Source organism: Eurosta solidaginis, chromosome 1 (assembly GCF_040869045.1).
Source record: "Eurosta solidaginis isolate ZX-2024a chromosome 1, ASM4086904v1, whole genome shotgun sequence".
Taxonomy (NCBI): Eukaryota; Metazoa; Arthropoda; class Insecta; order Diptera; family Tephritidae; genus Eurosta; species Eurosta solidaginis.
Window position 1 is genome coordinate 219578968 of NC_090319.1, and position 18296 is coordinate 219597263.

General features: G+C 38.3%; 1 long non-coding RNA gene across 1 annotated transcript; it reads right to left on the minus strand.

The window, feature by feature from the left end:
* Nucleotides 1-4585: 4585 nt before the first annotated feature.
* LOC137241224 (uncharacterized) lies at nucleotides 4586-5328 on the minus strand. The gene is made up of 3 exons (XR_010949938.1): nucleotides 5137-5328; nucleotides 4897-5082; nucleotides 4586-4837 (listed from the first exon to the last, which is right to left on the minus strand). It is a non-coding gene; the product is annotated as an uncharacterized lncRNA (long non-coding RNA).
* Nucleotides 5329-18296: the final 12968 nt, after the last annotated feature.

Below are 18296 nucleotides of genomic sequence, written 5' to 3' on the forward strand. Positions count from 1 at the left end.
TACGATATGGGTATCAAATTAAAGGTGGTAATGAGTATTTTAAAAGGAATTGGGCATTAGTTCTAAAGGTGGACGCCTTTTCCAGATATCGCCATAAAGATGGACCAGGGTGTCTCTAGAATGTGTTTGTACGATATGGGTATCAAATGAAAGGTGATAATGAGAATTTTAAAAGGGAGTGGGCCTTAGTTCTATAGGTCCAAATATCGCCATAAAGGTGGACCAGGGGTGTCTCTATGAGGTGTTTGTACGATTTGGGTATCAAATTAAAGGTATTAATGAGGGTTTTAATAGGGAGTGGCCCTTAGTTGTATATGTGAAGGCGTTTTCGAGATATCGACCAAAATGTGGACCAGGGTGAACCAGAATATCATCTGTCGGATACGGCTAATTTATTTATATATATAATACCACGAATAGTATTCCTGCCAGGATTCCAAGGGCTTTTGATTTATCCCTGCAGAACTTTTTCATTTTCTTCTACTTAATATTGTAGGTGTCACACCCATTTTAGAAAGTTTTTTCTAAAGTTATATTTTGCGTCAAAAAATCAATCCAATCACCTTTTTTCGTATTTGGTATAGAATTATGGCATTTTTTTTTTTTTTTCGAAATTTTCGACATCGAAAAAGTGGGCGTGGTCATAATCGGATTTCGCCCATTTTTAATACCAAGATAAAGTGAGTTCAGATAAGTATGTATACTAAGATTAGTAAAGATATATCGATTTTTGCTCAAGTTATCGTCTTAACGGCCGAGCGGAAGGACATACGGTCGACTGTGTATAAAACCTGGGCGTGGCTTCAACCGATTTCGCCCGTAATCTGTCTGTTATCTACTGCGTTAATAGATGCATCAATTATACTTTCCATCCTCGGCTTTCTTCATTCGTTGCAGCAAGGTTTTAAATAGCACGCACAATTGTTTCACTTGAGCTTTCGGTCCAATAAATTGGTTCGCTGATCAAGAGACAATATAAAGTTCATCAGCCCCATTCTACCTCTCAAATAATACATCTTTTGAGGACCCACATTTTACGACCTTCAACACGTTTGTTATCTACGTAATAATGAGGTGAGGTACGGAGCTTTTCCTTGCATTTCCAATGGAGTCTCCTCAGGTGTATTCTCAGCACTCAGCGAAGAAAGCTTTGCCAAATTTTATCATGATATCTTCAATGACTGCCAAATTACAGCTAGCAAAACTTTTAAATTACCTTCTTTTTAAAGTGGGCGGTGCCAAATTATCGCACTTTTCACTTTTTCGAAATTTTCGATATCGAAAAAGTGGGCGCGGTTATAGTCCGATTTCGTTCATTTTAAATAGCGATCTGAGATGAGTGCCAGGAAATTACATACCAAATTTCATTAAGATAAGTCAAAATTTACTCAAGTTATCGTGTTAACGGACAGACGGACGGACGGATGGACGAACATGGCTAAATGTATTTCTTTTTTCGTCCAGATTATTTTGATATATAGAAGTCTATATCTATCTCGTTTAGTTTATGCCGTTACGCGAACAAAATTAATATACTCTGTGAGCTGTGTTCAGCTGAGTATAAAAAAGCTAGCCAACATAGGTGTCACTGGTAATAGTAAAAATGGTTTGAAGACTTCCCCATTGATAGAAATCAAAGAAATAGTTGGAAAATCCTTATTGGAGAAAATAGAGGTACCAGTTGGCCTACCGCAAGGATCGGTGCTGGCACCAATACTGTTCAATATTTATATCAATGGTATAACTAATACCATAATAAAAGTACTGTGATATTAAACTCTTCGCGGATGATACACTACTGATGCTTAGTGGAGAAAATATAACTGAAATATATAGTAAAATGCAAGAAGATAAAAATAGTGTTTATGATTGGTTATGCGCGAACAGACTTAAACTGAATGTCAAAAAACCATATGTATGGTCATTTCCAGACGAAATTTCCGGAATAGTGACCGCAAATTTTAAATATTAGCAACGAACTAATCGAAAAAGTCAACACCATCAGATATTTGGAAATAAAAATAGACGATAAACTCAATTTCAATGAACACGTTGATTATACAGTGGGAAAAATAGCAAAAAAAAAATATATTTTACGCAGAGAACCTGCAAATATTTAAATAAGAAATACAAAGTAATGGGTTATAGATCCATAATCGCACCATATTTTATTTACTGCCCCACTATATTTTTCACATTTCAACAAACGCTATGACACACCTATCAGAGACATGCTCTCTGCTCTAAATTGGCTGAGCATTAGACAGCAACTTTTTTATTTTACTATGAAATTTATTAAGAACATATAGACGCTAATTTGCCTGCGTACTTAAAGAGTAACATCAAATATGTAAAAGATATGCATTCTGTAAATACCCGAAGCATAAATAACTTCAACCTTACTTACTTACTTACTTAATTGGCGCTTAACCATTTAAACGGTTATGGCCGTCCAACAAGGCGCGCCAGTCGCTCCTTCTCTCTTCCAACCGGCGCCAATTGGTCACACCAAGGGAGTTTAAATCGTTTTCCACCTGGTCTTTCCAACGTAGTGGGGACCGCCCTCTACCTCTGCTTCCATAGGCGGGTTCCGATAGACACTTTCTTGGCCGGAGCGTCATCTTTCATTCGTATAACATGGCCTAGCCAGCGCAGCCGCTGCGTTTTAATTCGTTGGACTATGTTGATGTCTGCGTATAGCTCGTAAAGCTCATCGTTAAATCTTCTTCGGTACTCGATTCAACCTACCTGCTTATAAAACCGAGGCAGACAAATGCAACTTGTATTATAAAGGATTAAAATGCTATAACGAGCTACCTAATGATATCAAATCATGTAATGCCAATAGATTAAAAAAAATTGTATATTCATTGTAAAACACTACCAATTAAGTACTGTATAGGCAGGCTACCATAGCATCAATAAAAATGTATGCCTGCTAAGTATTTTGATATGAAGCGTCTTCCAACAATTTCCCTTCCAAGCTCTCGTGCGCATACAAAAAAGGTCGCCGAAGCGCGTACTGCAACGCATCACTCGATCATATCAGTGCATCGCCGTTCGGATGTTGCCTTCGCGCTTTACGAACATGCGTAAAAGTCGCCGAAGTACATACTGCAACGCATCGCTCGATCATATCAGTGCATCGCCGTTCGGATGTCGCCTTCGTGCTTATTCGTAAATGGCCTTCTTCATATCAGAGATAACTGGCATCAAACTAATGTTGCCATGATTCGGAGGTATGCCGCAGTTCAGCACCATACGGTAGTTCATAAATATTATATATATATACATTGTAAAGAGATATAAGCTAGGCTTAATTAAGATGTAATAAATAAAGAAATAAATATATGTATGTAGTTAAAACCGAATGTAATATACATTCCAAAGGACACTCGAATACGGACTGGATATTGATTGGCTTCAGTTCCACATATCAAAAACTATCTTTTCAAATATTCAATGAAAGTGACTCTTAGTATTGTCCATAGGAATTCTGAATCACTATTACAGCATATCACACGCAATATTCCTACTCGAAGTACAATTTTTTGCATTGTTATATGTAACATAAGTGGAAAAACAAAAAGTTTGTAAGACTAAACAACGAAATTTAATATCCACCGTTATTGTATGAAGACTTTTATAAATAAAAGTCCCAAATAATTATTTTCGAGGACGCAAACAAAGTAAAAACTTTTCAAAATAATTTCGGATGACTTAAAAAAATATTCATTGCTTGGAAATTTTTTGTTTATACTTTTTGAAAATTCTGTAATTTTTTTGAAACTTGAAAAACAAATAATTGTTATTTTTCCTTTTCAGCACATTTTTAGTCATATGTATATATTTATATGTAAGACGCAAAGTGTGAGGGCATACTCGTACTTAAAGGCACGTTCTATAGAACTGTTTGGAAGCCATTGGATTTTAATTGCGCTGTTTTATCGTTGTGTACCCGTCTAACCCTTGTTTCAACACTTTTTAGTATATATTAGCTTACGTTAAAGATCGTTTATTTATATAAACACAATTTTTATCGATATTGAAGAAAAATTAGAAAACGGCGAAATTTACTATGACATGTTTTTAATTACCGAATTACCAGATTCGTCATGAGCTAGCTTGTCTGGTACTGGTATTTGAAACGGGGTAATTACAGCCATACTGGTGTGGAAGCTGCGCTTCTATCACTCAGACACTTGGCTGCTTCGTTCTTCGCTGTGTAATCCTCCGCTCATTACCATATGTTGGGTTTTTTCCTTTTCAACACACCTGTGGTTCATACAAATTTATATGTACGATGCAGTCTGCGTATAAACCACTTCTCGTACTGAGAAGAGGAATGTACTTAATCTTGCCTTTTTGTTCATCTATTTATCATCGGGAGGGGGATTTTAAAACTAAATTTTTTTTTATTTTCTAAAACCGTATATCTTTAAATTTTTTCGTAATATTTGGGCAGAAGTCTGAAAACATACCAAGCTTTACAATTCTGGTGAAAAAACGTAATATTTTTTGGTGAGGTACCCTAATAAATATAAATGCAACTTTTTATAGTATCTTACCGAGAAGGTTTTCGCCAAGTGGTTTAATGATGTATTTTGACACAAGTCTTGGAGACGATGCATCTGTGCTATTCTAAATTATGAATTAAGAAATTTCGTCACCATAATAAAGTCAGCCAGTGAAATAACTCACGAAAGTATAAGGGTTCTGATAGAGAGCATAACCGGTAACGTTGATAATGTCTAATTTATCCTTCTTTTTATTTAAACGGCTTCCGTTATCATCCAAAACACGGCGATATTTTCTGGAACTGTTGCCAAACTTACTGCTATATGTTCATAAAAAATTATTAACGGAAAAATGTGGCTTAAATTTGTTTATACATACCCCTTTAACCATGATTTATAGCGTGGGATATCAATTTCATTTAGAAGTAAATGTATAGGATTTATACCCTCCTCAAGTTTTCTTGTTTTATTTACGTGCCATGTTTCGTTGGCATTTCGGTAGTTAAATAAATCCATGATTTTACCAATGATATATTTAAAAGACAAAAAGTTGTTAATCATCCTCCTAAAACACGATTGGCTTTGATAAATAAGATTAAAACACATATATCTATATAACCTGTGGTAAACCATTACAGCAAAGCTATCATAAGCAATGTTATTTGAGCTCGAATCTGCAAAACCTCTGATAAGCACTCTTTTACAACACGTATGGTTAAGGGGTATTGGCCGACCTATTTCTTATAGATTGAATATTACATAAATCAATTTAAAGAGAACACTCAATTTGTTTTTTACTTGATATACTGATTGAAATGAGTCCAAAACAAAACAAATAATTGAACAAAATATACCGCATCTTCGTTTGCAAATATATTAAATTGTAAGCTACTCAACATCCGTTTAGACGCTGCTTATTTCCATTGAAACAATATGCATGAAAAGTTCTTTGCTTTATTTACCACGGTCTGATAAACTCGAAGAAGTTGCCACATGAGAAGTTGCCACGTAAGAATGAACACTAGGGATACCAATTTTTTTTTAATTTAGAATTCCGGGATTTCTTATGACAATCCCGAAGGTATTAAGGCATATTTTTTATTTAATAATTTGGGAAAATGTAAACAACGTGTCATCAGGGCGGACAAGGCGACAGCTGTTTCGATTATACTTGTAAATCTCTTCAAAGACTTTTCTCCCGGAAGTGGGATTTAAACCCGCACTACTACGATGGCTGAACTGTTACAAACATAAAAAACTTTAGAAACAAGTTTTTTTAATTAGAAGAAAATTTTTCTAAGCGGGGTCGCCACGATAGCAGAGCAAATATACAATATTACTTTCTGCACGATAAACGGCGACGCCCCAATAGAATTACAGGTTACTGTCACATTTCCATCGTCAGCGCAGGGCTCGTAAACTACTTCGAATGGCAGCCGATGCTTACCTTAGCATATGACCACCTGTCCATACTCCTTTCAATGCAGCGACTTGCTAGTTTTATCACCTCTAAAAAGCGGGCTTTTATTAATTTCAAAAAAGCTAACTAGAAAGGCTACACAACCTTCACAATCCAATCCTGTTCTGCTCTCCCCATTACGACTTATATCAAGGGTACCACAGGGTGGTGTCCTATCCCCGCTTCTATTTTTACCAAATCACCCTTCCCCAGAAGAAGCATTTGCAATCATTTCTTAAGCCGACGACTGCACGTTCATGGCTACGGGACCTGGCCCTCCAATAGATGAACTAGTTTCTAAAATAAACAGCTATCTTTACAATCTTTCTAGTTTCTTCACCTCGCACAGCCTAGCATTATCATCAACAAAGCCCCCGGCCACTCTGTTTATGACGTGGAGGGAACAGATTACGCAAATATTGGACATTCACGACGGTGGTATTACGCTATCGACTGGGGTAACGTTCGATAATACTCTTACCTTCAAGGAGCATGCCACCGAAATTGTACCTAAAATACAAGCCGCAAGAAAGTCTTCAATTCGCTTACGTTACGTTTGCTAGCGCAATGGGAACATGGAACCGCAGTGGGTTTTAGTGTGACTAAACTGAAGGCATCGGGAGCATTTTACGAAGCCGCTGTAGTCTGATACATGGACTCTTTGGTGATCTACATTTAATCTTTCTGCTTTAATCATTGCATTATGAACCAGGGGGGAAACTTCAAGCACGGCATTGTACAGAAATTCTTGGTTTCGTTTGTTACGTTTTATCAATCGCAATTTTATGTCCATATCTTCTTTCATACTGGCGCATACACTTGGATTTTGATTTTTCACTAAAGTTATCAGTTCATCTGAGGTGATTGACTTTGATATTCCTTTTGCTATAACTAGTGGCTGGCGGTTTCTGGCGTGGTCAGCTATAAGCGTAGTTACATTGGATATTTTATTCATTGTGACTTCGCGCTGGTCTTGATTATCAAACTCAATGCGAACTTTGTTATTTGATACCGGAGTAATTCTTGCTGGAGCAAATTTGGTGTCTTTAAATGAAACGTTGGATCGAAATGTTTTTAGTATCTGGGAGTGGTTTTCTTGGCTTCCTTGAGGAGCGCTGATTACAATTGCTGGCTTAGAAACTACAACCCCAGTTTTAATACGTTGGCATATGTACATGAGTCAGTTTGAGCTTTCGTAGATTCTTTAAATTAAGCAAGCTCTTGTCGAATCGTTTTACAAATATTTTCCGAATTTTGGTTACTTCTGATATTCAATGACTCGGTTGCTGGAAGAAGAGTTATCAATTTCGATGTTTGGTCGATTATCCCAGTTTTTAGTTCCCTTGTCCACGTTTGCCAATTGTCCCTACAAAAACGACAATACCAAGTTGAAATGCTTCAACTGTGCAGCCCGCAACGAAAAGTTCGAAACAGAGGTAGATATTCATCACTCAGCCACGAACATAAAACTCTGTCCCCAAATCCAGACTGTATCCCAACGTATTAGTGCTCGCACCAATTATAAGCCCTAAGCCTCTAAAATTTATACAAGTCAATGTAAATCATTATCATACCGCCTACAATGAACTAGTAAAATATATTACTTCGAAATCAATAGATATAGCATTAATCAGCGAACCACCAGTCAGCGTCTATTATACGTAGGCAATGCATACGTAGAGCCTTTAGTTGATGAGTACGATACTCTAAGTGCAATAAACCGTTTTCTCGCGTCAACATCTTTCTCTTTACGTATAATGGGTGGAGGAGATCTTAATGGCTGGCACCATTCCTGGGGCTCGAAATCTGAAAACGTGCGAGGAGCGGCAGTTACGAACATTGCAGCTACTAACACACTATGATAATTTGTAACGAGGGAACAACACCTACTTTCACAGCTATACGACACGGTTTATCGGCGACGTCTATCGTTGACATTACAGTGGCGTCAGACAACATTATAAATTATCTTAAAGATTGGGAAGTAAACATTGAAGCAGTTCAGAGCTCTGACCATAACTCAATAACTTTCAAGTTGGAGAAGAGTGAAGAACTCAAATCATCCAAACGAATGCTTAATAACAAAACCGCCGAGTGTGTCATTTTTCATGAACGCCTACATAAAAACGTACAAAAGTCTAAAATACTAAACATAAACTTTAATAAATACACCTCACTAGAAATTGATAATGCAGTCATACACGACGCTTTTAACGAATCGATGAAAATAAACAAAGGTGGAAAGCCGTGTAATCCCTGGTGGAATCAAGATCTACAAGCCCTCAAAGAAAGCTGTATTAAACTTCACCACAAACTTAACTGGTTAAACAAGAACCACAGACCAGTAAACGCAGTTGCACTGCTCCATGCGGAAGCCAAACGCAAATACGCCAAAGCCTTAAAAGAAGCATCAGTGAGAAATTTTAGAGAATTCTGTAATTCAAAGAAGATGTATGGACGGTTACGAATCGTATCATAAAAGATGAACCTACCAAACGCCCACCGATAACTCTGCACAAAGATGGTAAATTTACTGAAACAAGCAGCGAAACAGCCCCGCAGCCCACTATTTTGACTCCTTGATATATTTATAATTCGTTCGGTGCAGTACACAATAAAAATTATAAATTCTTATTTTTTTTTTTTAATTTGTTTAACACTTTCGACTAGGTCCTTACTGAATCTCACGCGCACAGGGAACTTAACACAAAAAAAACGTTTGCACAGTAACGATGTGCTTACATGCATTGACACAACAATTCTTGCTTTGCCCACAGTTATGCTCCTTATATATCTGCCGAATCATCCAGCAACACCGTTCATCTTACCGTTTGCTATTGTCCTCATTTCCAACATAATCACATTTTTTTCCCCTATATCCATCCTTTTCCTTGACCTCCTATTTTCCTTCATCATTCCTTTCGCTACGATCCGGCAACCCTCCGACCGGAGCTTTTACACATTTACCTATATTGGGAATTTTGCCGGTTCTTTTAATTTGACGTTTCTCGTTTGTTTACATTTTTTTATAGTGTGCAAATTTACTCACGGAAGTTGTTTTACTTTTTTTGTGTGATTATTTTGTGATAAATCCAGTGTCGAAGTGCTCCTAATATAATTATGGATGGACGAGGCACTGCGCTGCCATTTATACGATATACCCCGCCTCTATACTGGATATAGGAGAAGCCGCTTTTATCTGCCTGTGACACAACCTGCGCCACATTATTTGGAGCAAAAAGGACAAGGTGGAAAGTTTGGAGCAGTGGTTGACTACCAATAGTGTCCAGAAAATATCCAGGGAGGTGTCCAACGACGACCAAGAGTTTCAGCAGGTAAGAAATGTGAAAATTTTACTTAAGAATATTTACAGTGGAAGTCGACAATTTTCATGTGGTTGTTGTTCCTTTGATGGTTTGTTTACCCAACAGAAAAAAATTGTGCACTTATATAAGTGATTTCGCTTTTATGCCCAAATTAATTTAATTTATTTTTTTGTTCTTTTTCCTTTTTCAGTGCGGAAACTAGAAGGCTCCGGCTTTGAGGCGTGGCGGGCGAGGTGATGGGACCCTGGAATGTAGAGTTTGCGGGAAGTACACTTGCTTAGAAACATGAATATAAGAATTGTTACTTTTGTATACTTTTTTCTTCCTAGGTAACTTTGCCAACGACTTGGGAGTTCCGCCGTACCACTCGAGCGGGACAAGGTACGCCCAACGCGGGAATACCCACCCCCTGACAACGTTTCCTGCCTCGAGAGCTTAGCCGGGCATATGTCGATTTAGATGCCCTGCTATTACGTGAAGTAAAAAAACTGAAATATATACTTAAGATTTGTTACTTTTTGTAATCTTTCTTTTCTTTCTTATAGGGAAATTTTGCATCACCACTTCTGCAGGAATAACCTACCCACGACTTGACCCTCATCGAAGGTGGTATTCAAAGCAAGTAATAAATATTTGTTTATATGAGTTTATTAAAATTTTTTCTATTTTCAGATTACACCCGAAAGCTGCGTTTATGTTTAATATTAAGTTATTTAGTTTTAATTTATTTGATATAGGCTATGTAGTTTAGGCTATTTAGTATAACGTGTATTAATAAGTTAGGTAGTATTAAGTTACGTAGTATTAATTTATTGTTTAATATCTTTCGAGTGCCATACCCCTAGACTCTTTCATGTCAAGGTTTCGAGTAGGTACATGTTTTCCCCCAAAGCCTTGGGAACGCGACTTTTCGTAAATTTCCGACAGAATTTCGCGTTTATATTCTGTTTGAAATCGCTTAGGATAAAATTGCGTTTGTAGACTTCTTGCCCGGAGGTAAATCGTGTTTCGCGAATTCTTGTATTGTATCGTGCCGCGTTTGTTTCATACGACTCGTATGGGTTTTCTTTTATTTTCTCGCGCATTAGTCTCATTTTATCGCTAGGATCTAAAATGTACACTTTGTTGTCCGATAGATAATCCAATTTCTTCGCCAATGCGTAGTCTGCAGCATTGGTAAACATGTTCTGTCCGAACAGGGCAAAATATGGTGAAACTCCCGTGGCCGAATGTACAGCGCTACGCAAGGGGCACTCTATTTCAGTAAGGTACAAATCCCAGTCCCTATGGTCGAGATATGATATAATGGCGGCTAGTACCGATTGATTCGCGCGTTCAGCAGCATTCGACTGCGGCGCATAATAGGCCGTCTTTAGATGTATGACACCATATGATTCTAACAGTTCCGAGAATTGTTTCGATACGTATTGTTTTCCGTTATCTGAATGTATGATTTCCGGAACGCCAAATTTATGAATAATCTCTTCGGTTATGAACTTAACCACATTACCTGCGGTTGCTTCACGCATCGCTTTCAAAAACATTAATTTCGAAAAATGATCGACTACAATAAAAATGATACAGTTACCGCGCTTTGCTCTAGGATACTTCCCCAAGAAATCTATGTATATCTTCTTAAAGGGACGGACAGTAACCACTCCTTTCCCAAATCCTGGTTTTAAAACTGCATTAGATGGTTTCGATTCCTTACATGTTTGACACTCCCTCACGAAGTTCTGAACCTGTACCACCATATTAGGCCAATAGTACAACCTCGGTAGGCGATGAAGTGTTTTTGCCACACCCTCATCTGCAGCTATCTCTGGACAGTGAGCGTTCTCTATGAGAGTTGACGTCAGTGCTTCAGGGACCCAAAGCTTCCATTCGTTTTCCTCAAGTTCACTGTCCTTTGGTAACAATTTCTTAAAAACCATCCCATCCTCTACCTTCAAATCGGGAAGCCGCTCCTTATTGCCTTCGATTGTCTTAATTAGTTCTAAATACCCTTCTGATTCAAACTCAGTGGTGTCTATATTTGCTATTGGTGAGTTAGTTATTTCCTCTATACAGCGTGATAGAGTATCGGCCACAATATTCTCCGATCCTTTACGGTGCTCGATATCAAAATCAAACGCTTGCAATAGTAGGGACCACCTAGCTAATCTGCCGTTTAGGTCTTTTAAAGGCATCAACCATTTTAAACTGGCATGATCCGTCACCACTGTAAATGGCATCAGGTCGATATAAGGCCGAAATTTCTGGACCGCCATTACTGCCGCAAGGCATTCCTTCTCTGTGGTGCTGTACTTGCGCTGGCATTCATTGAATTTTTGCGAAAAATACGCGATTGGTTTTTCACCACCATCAGATTCTTTCTGATATAAGACAGCACCCAGACCATAATCAGATGCATCACACTGTACCCAAAATCATTTGGAAAAACCTGTATGTTTCAGAACCGGAGCGCTTGTTAGCGCTCTCTTTAACCCCTTAAATGCTTCTATTGCCTCGTCTGACATCTCAAATTTTCTTCTTCTTCTCCGGGTTTGTTTTCAACATCCCTTCTCCTACTATGAATCCAAGATAAGGCAACTCCTTAAAACAAAATTTAGACTTACTCAATCCTATCGTTAAATTTGCATCTTTTAGGCAAGTGACGACTTCTTTTAAAATTCGCAAATGCGAGTCGAAATCTGGTGCGATGATTAGTAAATCATCCAAATAAATGAAAACATTTGATTTCAGCTTTTGCGGTATAATACGGCCCATCAGCCGGCATAACCTTTGGGCAGCGTTACATAACCCGAATGGCATGGTGACGAATTGGTAGAGAGGACGACCGGGCACTGTAAAGGCGGTATATGGCTTGCTACTGTCGTCTAACTCAATTTGCCAAAATGCAAATTTTAAGTCGACACTGCTTATAAAGTGGTTGTCGTCAATACGAATAATGATGCCCTCGATATTTTGTAAGGGATACACATCTTTCACGGTTACGGCGTTTAGTTTACGCGCATCCAATCAAAATCGATTCTTGTCCGGTTTGCGCACAACTTTCGTTCTGTTACTCCAGGGGCTCTCATTTTCTTCTATCACTCCCAACTCCAACATTTTATCCACCTCCTCATAAACAATTTCTTACCGTTGACAGAGGATAATGCCGCTCTTTTACGGGTACCGCTTCATCAACCAGCTTAATTATTTGTTTCTCTAAATTGGTACGTCCTAACCCATGTTTCTCAAAAGTTCTGAAACCGCTAACAACTTCTTCTAAACGCTGTTTCTGTTCCGCCGGTAGGCTATGTAACAAGCGCAGCTCATTCTTATCTTCCTCTGAAACCATTTCCTGCTCTTATTTAAATTAATTTCGTCAACAGCCACCACTTCCGGCGCTAATTGAAAAGTACGCCAAAAATCTATTCCTAGGTAGATATTTTGCTCAAGGTACGGGCATAAAAGAATGTAACTTATTGTTCTAATTGGTTAAATTTTACAAAAGTAGTAACTTTTCCTAAAACGTTGTGCCTCCGGCCGCCAGCTGTTTTGACGGAGGACACATATCTTTCTATCGGCACACCTATTTTGTCAACGAATTCCCTACACCCTCTTCCCAAAATACTGACTGATGCGCCAGTGTCCACCAAACCTCATGTTTGAACGCCCATGATTTCCATATCCGCGTAGACACGCGGATCTGACTTACTTATTTTTTTGACGGGGGCTACTACTTTTTATCGAAGAAGTTTTCGTTGACGAAATCGTTGCCTTGCTTTTTGTATTATCCGTGAAAATCCTCTGCGACCTATCATTATACTTTCTGCGAAAATCCTTTCTCGCTTTTCGAAGTACTTCCTATATCTCTCCTCATATGATGGTGTGCTCTCCCTTGCAGCCTTTGGTGGACTTCTAATTATTGTGTTATTTTTAAAAATTCAAATTTCCTTGTTGTATGGATTTTTCGTCGTCTGTTGATGTGTTGGTCGACGCATCTACTTTGACGAGGTTTGTGTGGCACGCGATTCCCCGTCACAAGCGCGCTCCGGGATCAGTTTCCCGCTTTGTTACATAAGGGGCATTTCGGGGTTATTACGTCCAACTTCCCGCATTTGTAGCAAAAGATTCCCCTTTGGAGCGACATACACTCTGTGAAAAAGTGGCCATCGGCCCCACAGTTCCAACATAATACGTTTCTGCGGCCTATTGCCTGTTTTTGTGAAGACTGCTGTTGTATCTCCCCCACGGCGACTTGACCCTCATCACCGGCAGTGAACGCATCTTGGTATTCGAAGTCGCAGATCTCCTCGATTTGTGGACGTGGCATAAAGTTATTGGCATGCGGCCGTTCGCGACGCGGAAGACATCTTTCGGCTTCTTTACAATCCATTCTCAACTGGTCCAATGAATAGGTTGACATAGGGTATACCAACTTTGCCAAAGATTCGCGCAAGTTATCTTTTACTAAGCGCACAATTTCATATTCCGGAATTGTATTCCGCAGTCGCGAACGAAGAGTGCCAACAACATGGAAGTAGGCATCTATGCTTTCCCCCGCCCTTTGTTTTCGTTCCGTTAGCTCTCTTAAAATTTCGAAGTATGTTTGCTGAGAGGCGATTTAACGTCGAAGCGCCATCTGCAAACTTGGCCAGTCGACTCTACCATGAGACCGGATGTATAACCAATACCATTCGCGGGCTTCGCCACTCAACAGCTTGTGAAAATCGCGTATGATGTCTGCCCATGAGCACCCGTACTGTTCCCTCAAATACTCCAAACGAAACAGAAAGTCTTCAACCGACATTGCATCGCGATGTCCTCGGTAGCTAATCCCCCACTTTTCGACGTTAAGGTCTGATCTTCCATATTCCCTATTCTCCCGCTCCAATTGTCCACGATGACCTCCCGAGATAGCTGTGGGTATACCTACATCTGCACTTGGGGTTTGACGAATTGGTGGCTGATCGTAACGCGGCGGAAATGCATATGTTGCTGTATGGGGTATGATCCCATTATTGTGTATACTCATGGCAAAGTAGTTGGAATTTTCGTTAATTGTTAAATCGTTTTTAGATCGCCTGGATTCGAGAGATTCAAGGCTGGAGTTGTGCCTTCTTCTTTTGTTACGGTTGCACGACCTATTGTTATTATTGTTACCTCCCGAAAACAGACGACTTTTCGAGCATTCAAAAAAAAATGTTCTACTGGTTAGGAATCATTCGAGCAACTGTAAACGTTCCTGTGGTGAGGTGAGAAATTATCTATGTAAAATAAAAAAAAATAAAAAAAATCTGACTAATTGTGTCTAACAACTTATGCTACACACATATTGCATAGAAGCTTTCTTGTGGCCATAAGTGCTATATGTTCAAATAGAAGCGTTTATACGAATGTATCTACAAAGACTTCTATTCCATTGTGAATCGATCAAAAATTGTATTTTGTGTTAAGAAAAAAATCGAAATAGGTTTTAAAAAGAATATAAAAATTTCTGTAAGATGCTTATAGCCTCACATAACCTTTTTGGCTATGCCATCCTGAGATTATTGATAGAGACTGTCCTTATGATTCCAATCTCCACCATCGGTGTAATTGATTTTGGATCTAACACGAATAGGGGAAATGGTTACATAAGCACAGCTCCGTAACTGGTATTAAAAAAATAAAAATAAAGAATTAAGTTAATTGAAAATTAAAAATTACTTTGCACTTAACTTGTTTAAAATAAAAAAATAAATGTAAGGCGCGATAACCTCCGAAGAGGTCTAAGGCCGAGCTTCTCTTCCAATTTGCGTCGTGCTCCTCTTGATTTTCCCTACAAATTGGCCGGACGGGACCTGCATGTTTTTTGCCGACTCCGAACGGCATCTGCAAGGCAGATGAGTTTTCACTGAGAGCTTTTCATGGCATAAATACACCCGGAGCGCTTGCCAAACACTGCCGAGGGGCGACCCCGCTTAGAAAAATCTTCTTCTAATTGAAAAACCTTATTTCTAAAATTTTTATGTTGCTTTGGTCGGGGTGTGAACTCAGGGCATACGGTGTGGTCCACGGAGCACGCTACCATCACACCACGGTGGCCGCATAACTTGTTTAGCTATGTCATCTTATGGGATATTGATGGGATCTGTCCTTATGACCCCAACCTCTACGATCGATGCAATTGACTTTTTTGATCTAACACCATAGACAAGGCACCGAATAAGGAAGATGGTCACATAAAGACAGAACCGTTTGGTTTAATGACTGCAACTATTGTACATTAGCTTGGGGTTGAAATATAATTTGTAAAAAAATGAGCTTTGAACACTATTTCTCTGACTAGATCAGACTTAAATTTTAACTCATGCGTGGGCGCCAATTTCAACCCGGCGCTAATGTTATCTCTAAAAAAAACTTTTTTGATTGGGCGCCATATTAATAAAATATGGCGGCCCCTCTATATGTTTTTGTTTTGGCGCCATTATTAATTATGATTGTCACGTACACATACATTTGTGGATCCGCCACTTTGCGCAATCAAGGTGGAATTACCCCAGCTAGCTCAGTATATGGACTCGCGGTTCTGAACCCCTTTTCCACCTTAATGCTGGGCGGATGTCACAATCATATTACTCATTTCCTCTCTCACCTCACCTCACAGGAAGCCCACCCTTCCTTGGACCGCTCGCGTTTCTCATCGCTCTGCAGGCCCCCTTACCTTACCTTTGCTCCATCTGTTCCAAACCACCTACCCTTCCGTCATCTTACCCCTCCCCCCTTAATCCTTAATCAATTTCAAGACGTCATCATTTCAATCTCAAAATTTCACATTAAAAAGTCTTTAATAAAGGTAGTAGGTATGTATATACGTAATATGTGTGTGTTTGCTTATTAAAAAAAAAATATTACAAAAAAATAACAAAAGATGTACTTCGACTTACATATAATGAAATAGAATATCTATCACTAACCATACCAAAAAGATTTCAAGTTATTCTCAATTTAGTTTACAAGTAACATATATGGTAGGGACTTTCTGTCAACACAAAGGAAAACCAAACCGTCTGGTTGCTCAACACGAGCCCAATTCAAAGATGCCCTGAACCCTAAATCCTACCTAAAAGAGCCCTCTTCGGTGGTACAAAGGGGTTCCTGGGAGCTGGACTTTCCAGCCACAAAAAAAGGTTGTTTTTGAATGTTTAGGGGATGCTGTTTGGTACATTCGTGCGACCTTCAGTCGCATTTGTGACACTTAAGATTACTAACAAAAAATTCCATAAAATTTACAAAGAACATTAAATTGTACATATTTATTTATTTATTTAATTATTATCAGTCTACAAATTAAACAATTATACAGACCAAATATACCGACACTTAAATCTCAGAATACATGATATAAGCAACATAAGCAGTCATCAATTTTAAAGTAATATTTAAACAGTATTGACCAAACGCTTGACAATTTCAATTAACGACTTAGAAGTAAGTAAAAAATAACATGTTGTAAATGTGTTAAAATGTACTAGTAAGCTAGTAAATAATAATTTATGAAATTGACAATAAAGCCAATCAATAGTAGATAAAATATATACAGAGTAGAATTTATACAGAATTTCCTTACACACATATAAAAATAATGGTCACAACGCAATTTTGCAAACAAGTTACAAGTAACAGGTACTTCAAATTTCAAACAGAGGGTTGAGCAGTATATCACGCTTTAGCGTTCTTTGCTTCATTTCGAATTACAAATTTAATGTAGTTAAAAGGTATTTTTTAATACCAAGAAACGAGTCGCAGACGTCTAAATTTTTGCAGTGTTTATTAAAATCACGACATAAACAGTGAAGTGGTTCGTGCATTTCATAATTCGACCTGCATGTAGCTACAAAAATTGATTGAAAATGTCTAGATGGCCTAATAGGAACGTTAAACTTAATTTCGCCAAGCAAAAATGGACTATTTATTGACCCTCTTATTAATTTAACAATAAATAAGACTCCAAGAATCTCCCTGCGGCTCTGCAATGTGGGCAGCTGTATTAGTTTTAACCGGCTGCAATAGGGGGGAAGATTTTTAGAAGGATCCCATGGTAAGTGTTTTAAAGCGAATGGCAAAAATTGTTTCTGGACCGATTCCAGCTTGTCAGAATGAACCTGATAAAATTATTGAAGCATATTCCAAAGTAGGTCTGACCAATGATGTAAAAAGAGTTTTTGTAACGTATGGGTCATTAAATTCTTTAGACCAACGTTTAACAAAACTAAAGTATCTTTAGCGCTATTCACGCAAGATTCAATATGAAGTTTAAAATCGAGTTTTGGGTCCATAGTAACGCCTAAATCAATAAACTTACTGACTTGCTTGATTACATAGTCGCCAATAACATAATCATGGGATTGGAAGGACTTCCTTGTAAAACACATGAACTTACATTTAGGTAGGTTTAGTGACATGGCGTTTACATTACACCAGTCATCAAGACTATTCAGATTACCCTGAAGACATGCCCTATCACGGGTGAGCGGATAGGCATTACAAGTTTGACATCATCAGCGTACATCAACGGCTTGCAGCTCTTCAAAACACTAGGAAGGTCATTAATGAACAACAGGAACAAAAGCGGACCAAGGTGGCTGCCTTGAGGAACACCAGAAGTTACGTTTATGAACCGAGACCGACAATTATTAAATATAACTGTTCGTTTTGTTTCCTTTACATAAGAAGAAACCCAAGATAGAAACAAAGGAGGAAATCCTAACCGATCAAGTTTGAGTAAAAGTATAAATAACATCAACTTCACAATTAGTCTTAAAACTGTTGGATAAGAAGGTTGTAAACTCGAGCAAGTTGGACACCGTTGATTTACCTTTGCAAAAGCCATTTTGTGAAAAGTCAATTAATGAAGATACTCTAAAAGCAATCTGTTTTGTGATAATCAATTCAAATAGCTTAGGAATAGTGTTGAGTTTGGCTATTCCTCTATAATTTATAACACACGTTCTGCTTCCATTT